Source organism: Stenella coeruleoalba (assembly GCF_951394435.1).
Source record: "Stenella coeruleoalba genome assembly, chromosome: 14".
Lineage (NCBI taxonomy): Eukaryota > Metazoa > Chordata > Mammalia > Artiodactyla > Delphinidae > Stenella > Stenella coeruleoalba.
In genome coordinates this window covers 42,819,878-42,842,180 of record NC_137160.1, presented here as the reverse complement: position 1 = coordinate 42,842,180, position 22,303 = coordinate 42,819,878, and the positions used below count along the sequence as shown (strand labels likewise).

Genomic DNA, 22,303 nt, shown 5'->3' with positions numbered 1-22,303 from the left:
AAATAACCACCTACAGCACAGTGATTTCCAATCTAGCCAAGAACTAAGAAGTACTGTAAGAGATCTAAGAATTCTGTACACTGAGTAACGCCTACCTATGTCTTTCCAAATACAGGTAGAGGCCATTGTTATTTGTAAAAATTTGAAAATCAAGAACTATATTAAAATAAATATACTGGATTATAAATATAGATATGAAATAAGCAGTTGATGAATGAGGGAATACTAAATTAATACAATTTCAATTTACTAAACTAGCAAATCTTATTGGTTTCACCACCTGATAAACTTTTGGTCATTCTGTATTTTCTTAACCAACAAATACAAAATGGATCATGGGCTTGTAAACCGTCATGGTGTTAAAAATGGATCCTTGATTTGAAAAGGTAGCATGAAGTATTGAAAACAAGGCATGCTTTTTTAATCCAACCCTAAAACTTCAATGAGCTCTAAAAGGACATTTGCTCGAGTCCAGGGAATGTGGAACACAGCATGAGAAATGTGAACATTCTTGGTAAACTGACATCATCACGACAACTTTGGCAGGGCTCCAAGTGTCTGAAGCAGAACTGAGTCTTGTTTATGAAGTGGGAGACAGAAAACTTGGGCTTTCTGATTTACACCTTGGCAACCAGTAGAGATAGTTAAAAGAAAGGGAACACTTTTTATGTACAGTAACTGGTAAGTTTCAGTAAAGAAATGGGAAAAGGAGAAAAGGAAGCTATTTGAAAAGTTTAAAACTGACCCCCCCCTCCTTCAGAATGAGTCATTCAGAGTGTCTCTCCTCTCTAAATATACATACACACAGAGACTTAAAAAAAGCCTATTTATGAAAGTAATATAACCACTTTACAATTCAGAAAGTAAGAATAAAATAACCCATAACAGTTCAAATTCAACAGAACTACCCTGATTAGGATTTTTGGCTAATATTAGTACCTTCTTGCCCCAACTGCTTTAAGTCAGGGTCTTTAAGATATTAAGTATGGACCCAAAGACATTTAAATTTGGTATAAGGAAGAATAAACATTTCTACTCAAACTTGTGGATGTCAATATTCCTGCCAATACATGAGGTCTAGCTGTTACTACTTCAAACTAAAGATAAGACCCCTTCTCTCTAAGAAATGTGAAGAGAGTTTTTAAATGTAGTTTTAAAAATAGCTTTAAATGTCAAATAAACTCATAGTTCGTGAATCACTTCTTAAAGTTCTTATTTGGATGTTTGTCCTTTATTTTAGCAAACTATACATTGAAGAGTTTTCATTTCTACTTTATACAATAAAAAGGTAATGTGAGTTTTAAAAACATCAAAGTTCATACTGGAGAAGCAAACCAAGTGATGGCCTTCTAGTTTCAAAATACGCATAAAACCCCACTGGTCAAGGTTTTACATTTCTGTTCCACATTAAGTTTTATGGTCTATCAGGAATGTAAAGCATGATGTTTCAATAAAATTGTGATTTATTAGATAAGTTCCTACTTTTTTGATAAATGTACTTTGGTTTTGAATGGTACCCCTATTTTTAACTGGAAAGAGAGCAAACATTAGCAAAAGAGTTTATGAGAAAGCTGACACAGCATTTTTCTAGAAACCTGTATCTTAATTTCTTAGTCTTTTAGTTAAACTTCTGGTACTTCTGTCCCCTCAAGTTTAAATTTTATAGTGCACTGTTGTATTTCCTTACATCATTAAAAAAAAGAGAGTTTAAAGTAATCAATGACACTATTTTAATATAACTAGGAAGTAATTTTCATTCAATTGTGTTAAGCCAGAAAGGAGTACTCAGGCACCACATGAAATGCATTTGAGTGCCTTAGTCATATATCCCTTTTAATCACAATTATATATTCACTTTCTTGGCTCTCCAATGGTTTGAAAAGGTTATCTTTAGATTTATTACTCATTAATCTGACTCAAATTTATCAGTAGAGAAGACTTATGTAAAATTATTGATATAAGCAGGAGAACAACAATTACAGTTCTTGGTCCTAATTCAACTCTGATATAAATAATACATTAATAAAGGTTCAGACATTTTGCAAGAAAAGCTTTACAGTGGGGATTAAAGGGACTGCATGACACAAGTTTCACACAATTCAACCAAGTTCACGAATATACGCTTCATTTAGCCATGAGTTTAACCTTGCTTCATTTAGCCGTGAGTTTAACCTTGAGAAGTGTAGAGATAATTAGGTTCAAGGATGACCTTAAACATTCAATGTCCTGGAAACCTGGTTAATAAACATTCTAGGTAACATCCTGAAAAATGAAAATGGATGTGTTTCTAAAGCAATACCTTCTCTTTTTTTTTTTTTCCAGGCCTTTTACTTGAACAGAAAACATCACTAATCTAAAAACCCAAATTTTGCTCGGCATGACTCGATGCCACAGTTCAAGTCTGACCAGCTACCCTACATTAAAATTCTCAGTACATTCTTTGAAAAGATGGATTAAAATACCAGTTTCTAGGCCGTAAAGAAATGCCTGTGAAAGGGAATCTTTTCTTCAGTGTAGGTACACAGCTGTTGATATGCAGATTTATGGAATTCTGTGTGTCTGAAATACATGTTTGTGCAAACGCATCACGTCTAAAATGCCCAAATTTAAACGGAAAAATACAAATTAAAATGATTAAAAAGTGCTTTTAGAGCCAAAAATTCTCAATGTTTAAAGCAAAACCGGTAACTCTTTTCCTTCTCAACCCCCATGCCAAACAAAGCCCTTTTGAGCAGCTGCAGGATACCCTCTTATCAGAAACAGGCAGGCACCAAATTACAAATGTATGGTTATTCCAAAAGTTCATTTACTAATCAGTTCTTCAAAACTTTGACATCTTCCCAGAGAAACAAGATGAAAATTGGGGATTAAGCTGCCAGATCAGCACACAAAACCTGATTTAACACATAACAGTACTGAGACAGGGCCAGGAGTTCTACAGAACGCTGATTTAGGGTTGGCCTGGGGTGCGTCTTCTTGCGCTGCCATGCTGGTCTGAGAGCAGGGAATGCTGTCCTTCTCACTGTGGGCCCAGAACTCTGCCAGTGCCAGTCACTGTTAGAGGATTTGGGGGTATATGTTCCATAAGGCAAGGCTGGGCAGTAGCCTCTAAGAAACCGCATTTTCAGGAGATGAGGGGCAGAATCAGGCATTTGGGGATGACAAGCTGAATGGGAGCATGGGAGGAGTTGGCAAGGGGTAGGGAGGTGAGATGGAGAAGAAAGTGAAATACTGGCTGGCCAAAAAGTTCCTTCGGGCTTTTCCAGTACGAAAAACCCGAAGGAACTTTTTGGCCAACCTACTAGAAAGAGGAGGGGGGCAGGGTCTAGGGGTAGGCTAGTGAGGACTGATACGAGCGAGAGTTTACCTCCCTCCTTTCTGTGCATCCACTTTCTCTTTCCCCAGGATTAAAAAGACCAGACCTGTGAGCATCTGTGATTATGAGGGAAGGCAAAAGTCTCCATGGAAAACGGGTTTAGAAGGATGAGAGTGGAGGATGGAGAATTCCACGTTGATTTGGGATCTGTAGAAGAAACTCTCTAGCTGTGACCATGGGATAGAGGAGCTCTCAATTACTTCCCTTTGGGAATTGCTGCTAATATGTACGTGGTATAAATTCAGACCACGAAGGGACTCAGAATGTAAATAACAAAGCAAATGAGTTCAATTATTTCTTTTATTAATAGAAGACCAACTCACACTAAATCTTTCAATTATAAATTTCCATATGCCAACTAGATCATCTGTTGCTTCTGACAGAGCACTGAGTTTTTAGAAGAGTCAGATGTTAATATGGAAATAAAAGCTATACTGATTTTTTATTTAGAATGAGACCCTATATGTACATCTTTTTTCACTGATTTTTATTCCATTTATGTTAAATTAATATTTTTAAATGTCCTGGATATAAAGAAATGCACAAACAAGTTCCAATCAGATGCTAATAGAATCGAAAGCATTTAGTTTTTTCAATAAAAGTTTTCTCAATAAAAGTTTTTTCAGGATCCCACATGCCACGGAGCGGCTGGTCCCGTGAGCCATGGCCGCTGAGCCTGCGTGTCCGGAGCCTGTGCTCCACAATGGGAGAGGCCACAGCAGTGAGAGGCCCGTGTACCGCAAAAAAAAAAAACCCCAAAACAACAAAAAAACTATAGTTTCCATCTTTTCTGGATATATGCACAGGAGTGGCATTGCTGGATCATACAGTAATTCTATTTTTAGTTTTTTAAGGAACCTCCATACTGTTCCCCATAGTGACTGCACCAATTTACATTCCCACTAACAGTACAGGAGGGTTCCCTTTTCTCCACACTCTCTCCAGCATTTATTATTTGTAGACTTCTTTAAAAATATATTTATTTTTGGCTGTGTTGCGTCTTTGTTGTTGCGCGTGGGCCTTCTCTAGTTGCGGTGAGCAGGGGCTGCTCTTCGTTGCGGTGTGCGGGCTTCTCATTGTGGTGGCTTCTCTTTGTTGCAGAGCACGAGCTCTAGGCGCGTGGGCTTCAGTAGTTGTGCCATGTGGGCTCAGTTGTTGTGGCTCGTGGGTTCTAGAGCGCAGGCTCAGTAGTTGTGACACACGGGCTTAGTTGCTCCGCGGCATGTGGGATCTTCCTGGACCAAGGCTCGAACCCGTGTCCCCTGCATTGGCAGGCGGATTCTTAACCACTGTGCCACCAGGGAAGTCCTATTTGTAGACTTTTTGATGATGGCCATTCTGACTGGTGTGAGGTGATACCTCATTGTAGTTTTGGTTTGCATTTCTCTAATAATTAGTGATGTTGAGCATCTTTTCATGTGCTTATTGGCCATCTACATGTCTTCTTTCGAGAAATGTCTAGGTCTTCTGCCCATTTTTGATTGGGTTGTTTTTCTGATATGAGTTGTATGAGCTGTTTGTATATTTCAGAATTTAATTCCTTGTCAGTTGCATCATTTGCAAATATCTTCTCCCAGTCTGTAGGTTATCTTTCATTTTGCTTATGGTTTCCTTTCTTGTGCAAAAGCTTTTAAGTTTGATTAGTTCCCATTTGTTTATTTTTGCTTTTATTTCTTTTATCTTGGGAGACTGATCTAAGAAAGTATTGCTATGATTTAAGTCAGATAATGTTTTGGCTATGTTCTCTTCTAGGAGTTCTATGGTGTCATGTCTTATATTTAAATCTTTAAGCCATTTTGAGTTTATTTCTGTTTATGGTGTGAGGGTGTATTCTAACTTCACTGATTTATATGCAGCTGCCTAGCTTTCCCAACACCACTTGCTGAAGACACTGTCTTTTCTCCATTGTATATCCTTGCCTTCTTTGTTGAAGATTAATTGACTGTAGGTGTGTGGGTTTATTTCTGGGCTCTCTATTCTGTTCCATCGATCCATATGTCTGTTTTTTTGCCAATAGGACATTGTTTTGATTACTGTAGCTTTGTAGTATTGCCTAAAGTCTGAGAGGGTTATGCCTCCAGCTCTGTTCTTTTTCTTCAGGATTGCTTTGGCAGTTCTGGGTCTTTTGTGGTTCCATATAAATTTTAAGATTATTTGTTCTAGTTCTGTGAAAAACGTCATGGGTAATTTGACAGGGATCCCATTAAATCTGTAGATTGCTTTGGGTAGTATGGCCATTTTAATATTAATTCTTCCAACCCAAAAGCATGGGAATATCTTTTCATTTCTTTGAATCATCTATTTCCTTTATCAATGTTTTACAGTTCTCAGCATATAAGTCTTTTATTTCCTTGGTCAGGTTTATTCCTAGGTATTTTATTTTTTTGGATGAGATTTTAAAAGGTATTTTTAACTTTTTCTTTCTGATATTTTATTGTTAGTGTAAAGAAATGTAGCAGATTTCTGTACATTAATCCTGTATCCTGCTACCTTGCTGATTTTGTTTATCAATTCTAATAGTTTTTGTGTGGAGTCTTTAGGGTTTTCTATATAGAGTATCATGTCATCTGCATATAATGACAAATTTTACCTCTTCCCTTTCAATCTGGATACCTTTTATTTTTTTTCTTGTCCAATTGCTGTGGCTAGGACTTCCAATACTATGTTGAATAGAAGTGGTGAGATTGGGCATCCTTGTCTTGCTCCAGAATTTAGTGGGAAGGTTTTCAGCTTTTCACTGTTGAGTATTATATTGGCTGTGGGTTTGTCAAAAATATCTTTTGTTTTTCTAATTGAAGTACAGTTGTTTTACAATGTTGTGCCAATCTCCGCTGTATAGCAAAGTGACTGAATTATACACATAGAGACATTTTTTAAATATTCTTTTCCATTATGGTTTATCAAAGGAGATTCAATATAGCTCCCTGGGCTATTCATTAGGACCTTGTTGTTTGTCCATCCTAAATGTAATAGTTTGTATCTACCAACCCCAAATTCCCAGTCCATCCCTCTCCCTCCCCCACTTCCCCTTGGCAACCACATGTCTGTTCTCTATGTCTATGAGACTGTTTCTATTTTGTAGATAGGTTCATTTGTACCATATTTCAGATTCCACATATAAATGAAATCATATGATATTTGTCTTTCTCTTTCTGACTTACTTCACTTAGTATGATAATCTCTAGTTGCATCCATTTTTCTGCATATGGCATTATTTCATTCTTTTTTATGGCTGAGTAGTATTCCATTGCATATACATACCACATCTTCTTTATCCATTCATCTGTCAATGGACATTTAGGTTGTTTCCATGTTTTGGCTATTGTGAACAGTGCTGCTATGAACCTAGGGGTGCATGTATCTTTTTGAATTATAGTTTTGTCTGGGTATATTCCCAGGAATGGGATTGCTAGATCATATGGTAATTCTATTTTTAGTTTTTTAAGGAACCTCTATACTGTTTTCCATAGTGGCTGTACCAGTTTAAATTCCCACCAACAGTGTAGGAGGGTTCCCTTTCCTCCACATCCTCTCCAGCATTTGCTATTTGTAGACTTTTTAATGATGGCCATTCTGATTGGTGTGAAGTGATACCTCATTGTACTTTTGATTTGCATTTCTCTAATAATTAGTGACGCTGAGCATCTTTCCATGTGTCTCTTGCCCATCTGTATGTCTTCTTTGGAGAGATTTCTATTTAGGTCTTCTGCCCATTTTTCGATTGGGTTGTTTGTTTTTTGTTGTTGTTGAGTCGTATAAGTTGTTTGTATATTTTGGAGATTAAGCCCTTGTCTGTTGCATCATTTGCAAATATTTTTTCCCACTCCATAGGCTGTCTTTTTGGTTTTTTTTTTAATGGTTTCCTTTTCTCAACAAAAGCTTGTAAGTTTGATTAGGTCCCATTTGTTTATTTTTGGTTTTATTTTTATTGCCTTGCGAGACTGATCTAAGAAAACACTGGGACGGTTTATGTCAGAGAATGGTTTGCCTATGCTCTCCTCTACGAGTTTTATGGTATCCTGTCTTATGTTTAAGTCTTTAAGCCATTTTGAGTTTATTTTTGTGCATGGTTACAGGGTGTATTCTAACGTCATTGATTTACATGTAGCTGTCCAACTTTCCCAGCACCACTTGCTGAAGAGACTTTTTCCCATTTTATATTCTTGCCTCCTTTGTTGAAGACTAATTGACCATAGGTGTGTGGGTTTATTTCTGGACTCTCTATTCTGTTCTATGGATCTGTATGCCTGTTTTTGTACCAATACCACACTGTTTTGATTACTGTAGCTTTGCAGTATTGTCTGAAGTCTCGGAGAGTTATGCCTCCTGCTTTGGTTTTTTTCCTCAGGATTGCTCTAGCAATTCTGTGTCTTTTATGGTTCCATATAAATTTTTGGATTATTTGTTCTAGTTCTGTGAAAAATGTCATAGGCATTTTGATAGGGAGCACATTAAATCTGTAGATTGCTTTGCGTAGTATGGCCACTTTAACAATGTTAATTCTTCCAATCCAAGAGCATGGGATATCTTCCCATTTCTTTGAATCCCCTTTTATTTCCTTTATTAATGTTTTATAGTTCTCAGCGTAAGCCTTTCTCCTCCTTGGTCAGGTTTATTCCTAGGTATTTTATTTTTGGGGTGTGTAATTTTAAAAGGTATTGTCTTTTTACATTCCCTTTCTGATATTTCATTGTTAGTGTAAAGGAATGCAACCAATTTCTGAATGTTAATCTTATATCCTCCTACTCTGCTGAATTCATTTATTAGATCTAGTAGTTTTTGTGTGGAGTCCTTAGAGTTTTCTATATATAGTATCATGTCATCTGCATATAGTGACAATTTTACCTCTTCTCTTCCAATTTGGATACCTTTTACTTCTTTTTCTTGTCTGACTGCTGTGGCTAGGACTTCCAATACTACTTTGAAGAGAAGTGGTGAGATTGGGCATCCTTGTCTTATTCCAGAATTTAGTGGGAAGGTTTGCAGGTTTTCATTGTTGAGTAGTATATTGGCTGTGGGTTTGTCAAAAATGTCTTTTATTATGTTGAGATTTTTATTTGGTGAGAGTTTTTATCATGAATGAATGTTGAATTTTATCAAATGCTTTTTCTGAATCTACTGAGATGATCATGTGGTTTTTGTCTTTTCTTTTATTGATGTAGTGTATCACACTGATTGATTTGCATATGATGAACCATCCTAATGACCCTGGGATGAATCCAACTGGATCATGGTGTGTGATCCTTTTTATGTATTGTTGGATTTGGTTTGCTAATGTTTTGTTGAGGATTTTTGTATCTATATTCATCAGTTATTGGCCTGTAATTTTCTTTTTTGGTACTGTCTTGGTCTGGTTTTGTATCAGGGTAACAGTGGCTTCATAGAATGACTTTGGGAGATTCCTTCCTCTTTAATCTTCTGGAAGAGTTTGAGAAGGATCCACAGAAGATCTTCTTTGCATGTTTGGCAGAATTCCCCAGTGAAGCCATTTGGTCCTGGACTTTTGTTTGTAGGGAGTTTTGAAAATTACAGATTCTATTTCAGTTCTAGTGACTGGTCTATTCTGTTTCTTCTTGATTCAGTTTTTGTGGGCTGTATGTTTCTAGAAACTTGTCTAGGACATGACTATTTTTTTAAAATAAATTTATCTACTTTATTTATTTAGTTTTGGCTGCGTTGGGTCTTCATTGCTGTGCACAGGCTTTCTCTAGTTGCGGCAAGTGGGGGCTACTCTTCGTTGAGGTGCACGGGCTTCTCATTGTGGTGGTTTCTCTTGTTGCGGAGCATGGGCTCTAGGTGTGTGGGCTTCAGTAGTTGTGGCTCACAGGCTCTAGAGCGCAGGCTCAGTAGTTGTGGCGCACAGGCTTAGCTGCTCTGCGGCAAGTGGGATCTTCCCGGACCAGGGATTGAACTGTGTCCCCTGCACTGGCAGGTAGATTCTTAACCACTGCATCACCAGGGAAGTCCCTAAGACATGACTATTTAATCACTTTGACTACACTGAAATCACACCATCTTTGGCAAGTGGATTATAAGATGCCTTCTGATTGTGATTCCATGCTGTCCTATGACTATGTGGAAATACTTATTAATGGAACCTGGACTTTTCTGATTTAGAACTATTACAGAGCTGGGGGAGTTAATATAGGGAAGGGGAAGTAGTGGAACTTGTGAAGAAAGGAGGAGGGGGAAATGGATAGGGGGAATAAGGGAGAACTAAAACTCTCAGAAGTCAAGAAACAAAGTTTTGTCATTACAAAGATTATAAAGTCTTCTATTAGTAAACTGACTAGTTAGAAATGAATCATTACAAATAATATAATGACTCATACAAGATGTCTTAGATGGGTCTATGTTAAGAAACTGATAAATATTAATTAGGGAAGCCAAAGAACCACAGACAACATACATGAGGCATAAATCATCTTGATAATCTAAACCAACAAATTCATTAGCACTATCAAGATACAGTAAAAATAAAGTAATAATTTAGTACCAGAGGTTGTTTCTGCTTCATGTTTATGTTTTGTGTACCTTACATTGAAATTCCTCTTAGTGGTGAAAATATTATTATTTTTTTTATTTTATTATTATTTTTTTGCGTTACGTGGGCCTCTCACTGTTGTGGCCTCTCCCGTTGCGGAGCACAGGCTCCGGACGTGCAGGCTCAGTGGCCATGGCTCACGGGCCTAGCCGCTCCACGGCATGTGGGATCTTCCCGGACCGGGGCACGAACCTGTGTCCCCTGCACCGGCAGGCGGACTCTCAACCACTGCGCCACCAGGGAAGCCCGTGAAAATATTATTTAACAATACAAACAAAACAATATTAGCAAAGGATTATGTGAAAGAGTTTCACAGATTTTGTGTGCACTTCTAAATGTTAATAGCTTCATCTGAAAGCATGAAAGAAAAACATTAAAATACATATATGTGCCAAGTTTGAGACAACTATAGTATACAATATATTCTATTTCAGTGCCTAAAAGAGTGCCTGGTACCCAGCACATTAGGTCAACAAATATTTGTTACATTACTAAGTGAACGTTAAGGCAAAGGAGAGATAGCTATGGCTAGAAGAATTTAGTTTTCATCTGGGAGAATCCAAAATTAACTCTAAAAATCGCCAGCACTACCTGCACATAAGAACTTGTTTCTTTTCTATCTACAATGCAAATTTAAAACTTTAACAACACATTTAGCTAAGAGAGAAACAAGCTATAACTCTCTCTAAACCTCCACAAAAGCAGGATTGACATTTTGATCACCCCAGAACGGGCTAGAAGAGACCACAGAGCAAAGGCCAACTCCCTTGATTCACTGATTAAACTTGGCCCAGAGAGGTTAAATGATTCGCTTGAGGTAACAGAGCAGAGCAGCAGTTAGAATTCTAGTCCTATGACTTCCCTCCAGTGTTTTACTCTTTACCGTGTTTAAATAAATATTTTGTGAGAAAGCAGATGTCATGGGCAAGGTAAGTGAAGAGTGAGTGACAGAAAAAGCTAGTGTGTTTGCCTGATGATAAATTTACCATAGAGATCACTGTGTCACTGGACTCTGTTCCAGAAAACTCCACAAACAAATTGACTTTATAGGGCATTAAAAGAATGAAAATTTGGAGCAGAGACAGAAGGAAAAAAACTTCAAGAGAAAACAGTCCTAAGATCATTATCTGTATTGAAGAGCTCATCTCTAATGATGGTATTCTACGTTTTTTCCAAAACTACCTAGCAGGTATACAATTTTACAAATCTATATCTAATTCCTTTTTAAAAAGACTCTCAAAACAAGAAGCTTATGATGAAGAACAAAATAACACTACCTAGAATTGTATACTTAGATAAGTAAACAAAATTTTCTTATTTTGTATCTTTGGAATAGATACATTTTAGATATGGCTGTTTTATCTGGATTTCTGTTTATGATAATTATTCATATATCAATATTTTACTTTAAGAAATCAAGAACAGGAAGGAAAGTGGAAAATTACTAGCTTTCCACTTGCATTTCAGAACTTCACAACTCAATGTTTCAGTCACTAACAAGAGGTGGGGGAAAAAATTCAACAAACATACAAACACATTGGAAATTTCTTATTTTATTTTTATCTTCTTAAATAATGACAACTAAAAATTACTGGTTTCATCCTGATATTTATAAATATAGGGGAATGAAGGGATTTTTTCCTAATAACTTTAACACCCTTAAGTTTGATCTACGTTCACAGACAGAACAAAGAAGAGTGTGTTAGCAGGTAAAGAAATATTCCATAGAAGACATGGAGGCTTTTTAAGCAAACAGAAGTAATAAAAAAATTATAAGCGGACCAAACTGAATATGATTTAGGTCTACACAATTGTTGAAAAAAAGAACATTCAATAGAGTTCAGGAAAATTCCATACACACTTGTTATTAGAGAAGGCTTATTTTAGAAAATGAACATATCTTCAAGTACTCTGTTGCTACGAGCAACATTCTTAGAACCACATTCTACTGCCTGAATCAGGTCGTGATTACCTCCAAACAGACCTTGCCATTCTAGAGAAGCACTTTCCTTTCATTCAGAATTTCTAAGGAAACGGCTTTCATCTTAGGCAACCAAACATCTGGCTTCTTGGTTTGTTTTAAGGGGCAAAATGGGAAAAGAATGAATCACCATGAAGCAGGTCAGGTTAGCAATTCTTTCCTATTTCAAAAAAAAGTTAGTCTCCAAAATCTTTTCCTTGAGAAAATGACTAATTCAAAATGCACTGATAACGACAGACCAGGGATTTTCGAATATGTCTCATGACCATTCATATTAATCTCCCACGTTTGCTTTCTAAACTCTTACAAGCTGTTTAACTTTATAATTCTACAAAGGAAAAACGCCAACTAGGAAAAAGAGTGAAATTATTCAAATTTTACTGCTGGGCTTTTTGAGTTTTCCAATCACAATTACATAAATGTAATTCTGGGGACTCCTTCCTTTGATTCGTAGAACATGCTCTTCTATTTATCTCTTTCCTATTTAATGGCCAGTTTATTTACTACTCTGCTCCTCTGCCCACTTATACTTGTTTAAATTCCTCAAAAACATAACAACAACAACAAAGATGACAAAGATGACAAAGATGACAACTACTATTCCCACTACCACCACATATTGAGAACTTATTGGATGTCAGCTATTGTACAAGTGCCTTATATATGTCTTTTGATCTCCACTATGGTATACGGTATTACCATGTCAATTTTACAAGTAAGGAACTGAGGTTCACCGAATTAAGCCATATACCCCAGGCCATATGGCTAGCAAAGAGCAAAACCAGGATTTGAACCCGGGTTTATATGACTAAGCCAGAAGTCTCCAGTAAGGTGTGAAAGCTACCTCCTAAGAGAACCATTACTGTGACGATATTCTGAAGATTCAAGACTTATGGTTTTGCTGTTAAAACCTTTCCCTAATGGCTTCTGTTGTATGTATGATTTTAAAATAAAAACCCTAATGGAGTTTTGGGTCCTGGCCACGTGGTCCCCCCTGCCTTGGGGGTTCAGTGCTGTGCTACCTTACTCCTTCCTTTCTGAGCTCTAGGGACACTGACCCTCTGTGAATTTCTTTCACACAAAGAGCATGTATCTTGCCTCAAGGCCTTTGCACACTCTGTTCCCTGTGCCGGCCATACTCTTTTTTTTCCTAACGTATCATTCAGGTTTCAGCTCACAAGTCATTTCCTCAAAAAGGTTTTTCCTGAACTGAATCTAAAGTAGCTCTTCCTTTTTAGCTCTGAAGACACGTTGACCTTTTCATTTACAGCCTTTATCTCAATGTGGAGTTGATTAGCACCTCTCCTCCCTGGACCGAGAGCTCCCCGATGACAGTGTCTGACTTTATCTTGTTTGACCTTGCACCTCCAGTGTCCAGCACAGTGTCAGGCATGTGAACTGAATGGACATCAAGAAGAGCCAATAAGACCAGGAAAAAGGCCAGCCTCCAATTGTTTCATCAGCTCCACCTGGTACGCTGAGGCATGCCGGAAGTAATGTTACCTGCATGGGCACTTTCACTCTTTACAAAACTGTTTTATCGAAAGGAAGGAAGGAAGGGAGGAAGGAAGAGAGGGAGGGAGGGAGGGAGGGAGGGAGGAAGGAGGAAGAGAGGCAAGGAGGCAAGGAGGGAGGGAGGGAGGAAAAAATTTCATCTAAGTCACAAGTCACACTTATTTCCTTCAACAGTAATCTCTAGAACACTACAATTTTAAGTAATTTTAATGAATCAATGAGATATAACTATAAATAACAACTGTTAATAAATACAGCAGAAGGCATATATCCATATTAGCAGTGCATTTCAGGCACATCGTTCTGGGGGCTGCATGAAGACTACTGTGACTGCTATTGCCCTAGGCATTTCTAAGGATCCTCTTTGGTAACTGCCTCTGAAATGAACTTACTAACTAAACAGGAAAACCATCCTCCTCACTTTATGGCGACAAGCCACCACCTTTCCGTTGGCACTGTCTGTCCCCTCCTCTATATACACAGGACATACTCAGCTTAGCCCCCACCACTGAGCTCGAGTGACACACACAGGCCAGGAGAGCTGCAGCAGATCTGACAGGTTCAGTCAGCCCATGGAGGAAGGGACAGAGGAGAACCTTTCAAAGAGCGCATCAGACGTGTGTGCTTCCCCAACTGGCCCTGGAAGTAACACAGGTGGGATGTGCCAACTGCCATGCGGTGACGGTCCAGAAACTAAGAACTGCCTGCAGATGGCGCTGCTCGTTACAGAAAGTCAAGTGAGACCTCCCAGTTGGCCAAAAGGTGCCCGATTTTAGCCTTCTTTGTGCCCTCCTTGGTTGAGGGGGATCCTTTCATACCTCAGGGGCACCATCAACTTCTTCCTGATGCTGTGAGCTTAGCTTTCCACTTCTCTGTTGGGCAGCCCCGATACTCTTTCCTAAGAAAACCATTTAACTCAGTACATGGTTCAGAATTAAAAATAACCAGGGCCTGGGGGCAGGGAGAGGTGAACAGGCAGAGCGCAGAGGATTCTTAGGGCAGCGAAATGTCTCCGTATGATATTAAAATGATGGATACACGTTATTATAAAGTCGTCAACCCCATAGAATATACAACACTACTACAGACAGACTGACAATATCTGTGCCCCCATCCACCCAAATTCGTATGCTGAAATCTAATCCTGAATGTGATGGTATCAGGAGATGGGGCCTGGGATTAGTGCCCATATAAAAGAGACCCTACAGAGCTCCCTCCCCGCTTTCACACATGTGAGGACACAGGCCTGTGCCTTGATCTTGGACTTCCCAGTCTCCAAAACTGTGAGAAATGAATTTCTGTTGTTTATCAGCCACCCAGTCTATGGTATTCTGTTATAGCAGCCGGAACAGACTACAGCAAACACCAAGTGTGAACGCTGATGTAAACTAGGGCTTCCGGGTGATGAAGATGGATCAGTGTAGGTTCATCAGTTTTAACAAGTATACCACTCTGGTGGGGGGATATATGGGGGAGGCCATTTATGTGTGGGCAGGAAGTATATGGAAAACCTTGGAACCTTTCCCTCAATTTTGCCGTGAACCTAAACTGCTCTAAAAAATAAGGTCTATTAAACAACCACCATCACCACAACTTCTTTCTGTGTCAGATGTCTTCTTTAAAAAGACAAAGAATTAACTGATAGAAGATGCCAGAACAGTTTTCTGGAGGGGGTCATGTAATCCACGACTGCTAGACTCTCTCTAAACTCCCTTCATCTGCAAGGAATGTCAGTTTACTCCAACTCTTGTGGCCATAGCAATGCCTGGGTGGTGAAAACAGGCCACTAGAAGGTCAGAGTCAAAGGAAGTAGTAGCAACCTCAGCCAGGCCGGAATTCAAACAATGTATCTATTAGAAGCAGGTCTGGCTACATAATTCACAGAGCCCAGGGCAAAATGAAAATACGGGGCCCCTTGTCCCTAAATTATTGAGAATTCTGAAACAGTGATGGCAGAGCATTCTGCCAGGCGTGGGGCCTCTGTGACGACAAGGACGCATCCTGCGCAAGCCGGGGATGCCAGACCCAAGGGGGAGGACCTGAGAACCTTCCCCAAACTGCCCAGCCGTCCACTCAGTTCACATCCCTCCTGCTGTGACATCCATACACTGTACGTGGCAGGCTCTGTTCAAAAAATTGTCTCCTGCTTTTATTTTCAAAGTAAAACATTCCCATAGTTTTAACAGTCAAATGGCACTAAGTGTGTTACAATAAAAAGAGCAACAGCAGCTCCCGCCTTACACCTTTCAACCTGATGCCTGCTCCCCAGAGCTGTTCATTTTTACCTCTTTGAGCATGTCTTCTGATATCTGTCTCTGTGTTTCTAAATAGGTATGACTAGTATATATCCTCTGTTGATTTCCCGTCACATAGGAGGCTTATGATACCACCTACACTCACTCTACACTCTCTTGTCCCAATCCTCCCAACTAGGTTCCATGACAGTTTAATTTGGGGATTAGAATCAATATTCAGTGTTTATATGATACAGGTCACAGTAGAACCAAAAGGATTACATTCTTTCCTGTGCAATATTTAATCCCCATCTGCAGGGTAAATAACTGCCGTACAGTTGCTTTGTGTTTTAAGTAACTAATTCTTGCTGATCCAAAGCATAAAACCCCTCTCAACATGGTCAAACACATCAGGTACGGGTTCTCTCTTTTTAAAAAAAATGATGCTCATGATCACCTCCATTCATTCCTTTTCTGGAACACCTATTATTCAAACATTGAGCCTCACGCTGTCTACTTTGTTTCTCTTCTTTCCTCTCCTATACTCCTCTCCTCTTCAAAATTTTACTTTCTGGGAGAGTTCCTCATCTTTAGTTATACAATCATTCCACTGAACTTCTTTACTTCTGCCATATTTTTAACTTCTAAAAGAAGAGCTTGCTTATTCTGTTTCTTTTTAAAATAAAAACCTTGGTTTTGTTTAATAAAATATCTTCTATCCTTTGATCTCTTTCAGACAATCACGGAACTTTTCTTCTGATTCCTGGAGGGCATTTGTGCCAAGATTTCTTTTTCCCGGTATGTGGTTTGCTTGGACAGTCTTGTTGCAGACACTCCCCACAGGCGGATGCTCCTTGGTTGCCTCACCTCAGAGGGAGGCACTAAAATTTGGATGCATGGGAAGCTCTGTGCAGGTGAATGGACTTGTCGACTTGTTAATTTCACTGTAGTCTGATCAGCTGGGGAGCACACTATTTCATTAGGGAACCCCCCAATGTTAGTATCTACAGACCCTTTACTGGGGGATCACCTTTCCAAAGGAGAATCCTTCCACCTGGATGAGTTACACTGGACAGCAAACACTCCAAAGCCAAGTGAGGGAGCGTTCTGGGGGTTATACCAGCTGTTCCGACTTTCACAGACCTCCGGTTTTTAATACTGGCATCTCATCTTCACTATGGTTCCATTCTACTGAAAATCTGAAGATTATGGGTGAAATTTCCATTATTTATTCTAGAGACTTAATATCTTTCATGCTCTGTCCTATCTTCTTCCGTTTGTTCTTAAGGGTCTACCCCCTATTTGCTTCTTCACTTCATCTTTTTCTTGGTTTTGGGAAAGAGCAAATACTCAACATTTGTGCTGAACTGGCACATTTAATCAGAGTTCTCCCTTTGCTTCAGACCTCAAACAGAAATTCTGTTACTATGGCAGCATTTCCAGTTAGGTAGAAATATATTTCTACTTAATATTCTTTTAAAAATACTGAAATTCTCACAGGTGACAGCCTTCTGATTTTTACCTAATCCTTAGATCCTACCATGCAACTGTAAGGAAACAAAGCACACTCCCATCAGGTCTCAGGTGCATGAGTTTTCTTTCCTCTCTGTCATCACTACCATCACCTTCATCATCCCACACAGGAACACATTCATATGCGGACGACCCACTTCTGGGATCACCTAGAGATAATCTTGATATCTGAGACTGGCTCCTTACCTCCTGCACCTGCCCTGCCCATAACCACACACATCTGACCACCTCCTCATAACACTTTTTGTTGGCAGGAGCCCAAGGACTCTGGCTATTTTTAATGTTAGAACGAGTTAAGCACGATGAGGAAGGCAAATCTTTGATTGGCTGCAAAAATCAATCAAAAATATAATGATATCCCCAAATTAAATCAAAATAGTTTTGGATATTTGTTTCCCTTCAATGAAATAAGAAGGAAGAATCCACCAAAATATTACTTATTAACAACTTCAATAGTACGATTAACTGTAAATTCATTTGGGTGCACAAGTTAACTCTCTAAGTTTTGATTTTAGATAGAAAATTATTTTCAAAGTATTTGGAAATCTGACATCCCACTCTCCCCCTCCCAATCAATAGCAAATGGAATGAAGACATTCTATGAAAGACTTTACATCAGCATTTTATAATTTCCCAATATCCCGTTTAAGACAATTATTTTAGAAAAATATGTAAACCAGTTATATTCCCTAGTAGAGTTTATAGAGTATATTATGATTACCCCATATAAAATCAGCATCAGTTAAGTTAAATAGATAGGTAGAAACTGTAATGGAAACCAGTCATTCAAACATCTTTTGAAGACCTATGTGCCAGGTTAATAATTAAAATGTTGAGTACAGTGAATGTTTTTACATCAATGTGTACCTCCATTTAAAGTGGAATCGTCTACATGTGTTGCTTAACAATGACTACTGTCAAGCAACTGTACAAAAATAAAAGTTTATAAACCATTTCTGCCACCTTCAATAGCTACTAGCTACTATCACAGCTGGTCTGGCAAGGAGGGTGGGAAGGCAGAAGACAGAGGTACCATAATTGAACATGCAAATCCTCAGTATTTGGACTAAGTAGCTATGGTCTTCAGTATTTCCCATACTAGATGTTCTAGCTCCCAGAATTCCTATTCCAGGATACAGTTTCCTCATCTTTGCATCACCTTCACTACTCATACTTCCTTTCCATTCTAGTACATTTACCCTCAGGTACCCAAATGATCTCTCTGGAGTATGTCATTTTCTAGGGTCAGACCTTTTCGTGTCCTTTGTAAAAGACTTTCAAAGAATTTTAGTGGGTTTATAAGGATCTAACTCGTACTGTATTCCTAAATTAAATGTGCTTTAAGTTATAAATAATATTTGAAATTATAATGTTCCTTCAGTTGCTAAATATATGTAGCTAATCAGTAATGGACAAATGGAATGTGTGATTTTCTCAGTTTTTCATACTTCAGTTTAAAGGCAAATTACAGAAAAGAGAAAGAAATTATTGAGAAGCATGAAATGCTCAACTATAAAGCAACTGATATAAGTGTATATGGTTTAACCAAATGATAACTAAGCTGGGATCAAATGCCTAACACTGTGCAAGATGTCAAAGAAAAAACTTCATCTTTTTTTTTTTTTTGGTACACGGGCCTCTCACTGTTGTGGCCTCTCCCTTTGCGGAGCACAGGCTCCGGACGCGCAGGCTCAGCGGCCATGGCTCACGGGCCCCGCTGCTCCACGGCATGTGGGATCTTCCCAGACCCGGGCACGAACCCGTGTCCCCTGCATCCGCAGGCAGACTCTCAACCACTGTGCCACCAGGGAAGCCCCAACTTCATCTATTTATACTACAATCTGCCCTTCCAGTTTGTTTCAAAAGAGGAAAATTCGGGATATTTTAAACATCAAAACAAAAGAATGTATACTACTGAGGAAAGATGAGCTGCTCATCAGCAGAGTTTGCATTTTGAAAACAGTAATATACTACTGATTATACAGTTATCCATTTGTGTACCTCTCTGTAAAACTGTACATTTTCATCTACAGTGAATTATTTTATATTGACTAGCTAAGATTGTTCTTCCAAGGCAAAGTCTATGGCAAACACAGAATGTCAAGTATACAATCACTTAACTTATACACCTTTATATCTAAATTCATATATCAAATTTGCTTAAATTAGAATAAACTGCAGTTGTAGCTTGTAAGTATTCAGCTCTATCAATAAAGAATATGAGGGATTTGGCTGTGAGTCCAAATTGATGAGTCTGACTTAATCAAAACAGAAATATTCCTGAAAAACTGGATATACCACAATATTCCTTGTGATGATTACAAAAGCATACCTATGTTTCTTAAGGGAAAAAAATATTTTTCTGTTTCAAGGCCAAAAAAATATTACTTAAGAACACAGTAAACCTTTAAAACACCAATTATTTTCAGGAAATCAAAAACAATTGCCTAGCCATTAACTTTATCATGGCTTCATTCCTCTGCAAAGGTAAATTTACTTTTTGGATATTACCTCGTCGTTGTTTCTTTATAAAATGAATATAGTGTCATAATTGTACACTTAATCATCCTAGTTAGAATTACCAATGATCATCTATGTGTTATTTACAGCTGGTAAAACTGAAATAAAATTTCTTAAGACTTTCTCTGATTAAGATTTTCACCTCTTGGTGGGAGATCCCTTCTGATCTGGGCACTGAAAGCCTAGGTCGCAGGCTTCTTTCCTAACAAATCAAGCTTCACTAAAAGATTTTAAATTTTATGCAAATGTTAGAAAAGGCTTAAATGAGCTAACTCAATCCCCCCCGCCCCCCGTACCCCTAACTCTAGGAGCTCTGGAACATTCTGAACTTTCATAAGAGATAAAGCCTTTGAAGATTTTCAGTCATCAACACATAGAAAGGAGGGTTGTTCTAAAGAGGCTTGGTAACTTCCTGGAACTTTCTGAAATACCACAGGAGAAGCCCTTACCAATCTGACTTTAAGGCACACTCTGGTCGAGGTCAGCTTTCTGATACCATAAAAGGAATAATTTCAATATCTCAGGGCCATAAGTGTTCACCCCTGCCCTTCCCTCCCCCCCCACACAGAGCATGCAACACAGAAACAGCAAATGTGGGAGAAAAGCAAAATCCAAAAGCAAGAACTATATTCATTGATTTTATAAAAGTCTGATGTGCTAGTGTTAACAAAGGCACGTTGTATCTTGTGAATGCATTAATGTTAGTAAAACACACTTATAAAATTCTCTAATCTAGCTCATAGGACTGATGTACAGAAAATTACTTTATAAACATAAGGCAAATGTTACAGCAGTAGAAAAATGTGGAAAAGGTGCACCAGTACATGAGATAAAGATAATTAGATCGAAGTTGTAAAATACGTGAGCATACCATGTACCAGGCACATGAAGTAAGTTGAGGAGGAAACTGATCTCCAGAGTGTTAACTTAATGAAATCACAGAGTAGTGAGTGGCAAAACAAAAAGTAAAACCAAAGACTCTTTAAAGCCTGTGCCTTTGGTCACCTACAGGAACTTATAAAAATGGGCAAAGGACACTAAGATGGAATTTTCATTTCTAGCCTTCACAAAGAACGCTGGTTCAGAATAGTAATTTAAAATATTGACCAGAACCTTCATATATATACAGAATTATTTTTATTGGGAAACAATAAACATCACTCCAATTGCCTTTAACTTTGATGTTCTATTCTGGCAATGATAGATAGTTTAGTTTATTCAACAGAAAAAAAATATTAGCCATTCACAGCATCATGAAATACCATTATTCCACACCCACAGCTATACTAAAGCAACAGAAAGCATCCTGATTTCGAATATTCTCTTTATTACACAAACATAACATGGAGATTTCCTGTAAATCCAATAAAAGAGTCTAAATATCTCACAGGCAGTGGTACAAAAATCTTTTATAAGATCATGGTTTCAATTTTTGGTTCAAAAAATATGGACACTATAGGTACATATCCTTTATCTATTACGATGGGGAAATGGAAGAGGGGGTAGGGTTGATCAGAACTCTAAGGACAGTGACTGCATACTTCCTGACTCGTTCCTACCCCCACTGGCCAGTCTCATCCCACCCATGTCTCATTTAGGATCCCCCCCGCTTCAGGCTCCAATCACTTCTTGGTTATCTACCCCCTCTGCCACCAGCACCTCATCACAGGGCCTTCCTCTGAGCGCTAATCTTAGAAAGAAAGCAATGCCATTAAAATAATGCAAAGGAAGTGTGGGGTTTTTTTCCTTCAGTAAGAGTTAAATCTCTGGAGGTAATGCACAGGATAAGTAAAAGTTAAATGAGGAATTCCACTGTTAGGTAGGGGAGGATTTATGGAGGTGGTGGAATGTGTTCAAAACCTCTTCAAATAATATTCCTTAGGTGTTGCTTAAAGTTCTTAGTAAATGATACATGGTCCTCCAGACTGGACTCCTGTTAACACTTCTCTCCTCTCCCCACCCCATGACCTGGCAGGAACACCACTCTGTAGTTCTACCCACTATACCATAGTTCAGTTCGGAGCGCCTTCTAGATGATGAGGCCCCTCGGGTTTCCCTCTTTGGTGCTACTTTTTAGCTACAGTGCAACACAGTAAGCAAGCCTCTTCCAGGCAGGCTTATGGTTCCCGTCTGCTTCCGGGACTGGTACACTGCTTGGCATAGAAGAGTCCTCGCCCAGTACGTGCTGCACAAATGAATTTATAAATAAAGGTATGGCAAAGGCTGCCCCGGGAGAAAGTAAGAAAGAGAAAAGTCTTTAAAGTGTATTACATGTATATATATTTAATAGGAAGGGACCTGTGCATAATAGAGAAACATTCTTATTCACTCAGATCTATCCATTCAAACACCTAAAGGGACGTAGACTAGGAAGCTGGGCCAATGCAGCTTTTTAATCATCTTCTTCATCCACTTTTACAAGAAAGTCTAACGACTACATCATAACATGAGATAAAGTTTGATTAAAGCCATTAAGGAAACCTAAGTATCAGAGTCAACCAGCAGTTATGCAACAAAGAGGAGTGATTCAAATTATATTTTGCTTCCGGCTAGCTGGGAGGTCTACATACCAAAGCTGAGTTGGCAGCTCCTAGTGGTTG

At 38.5% G+C, this 22,303-nt stretch overlaps 1 protein-coding gene across 1 annotated transcript in view; it reads right to left on the bottom strand.

Annotated features, from left to right (window-relative positions):
* Nucleotides 1–22,303, bottom strand: part of GAREM1 (GRB2 associated regulator of MAPK1 subtype 1) — a 209,143-nt gene that overhangs the window by 92,223 nt on the left and 94,617 nt on the right. The window lies entirely within an intron of this gene.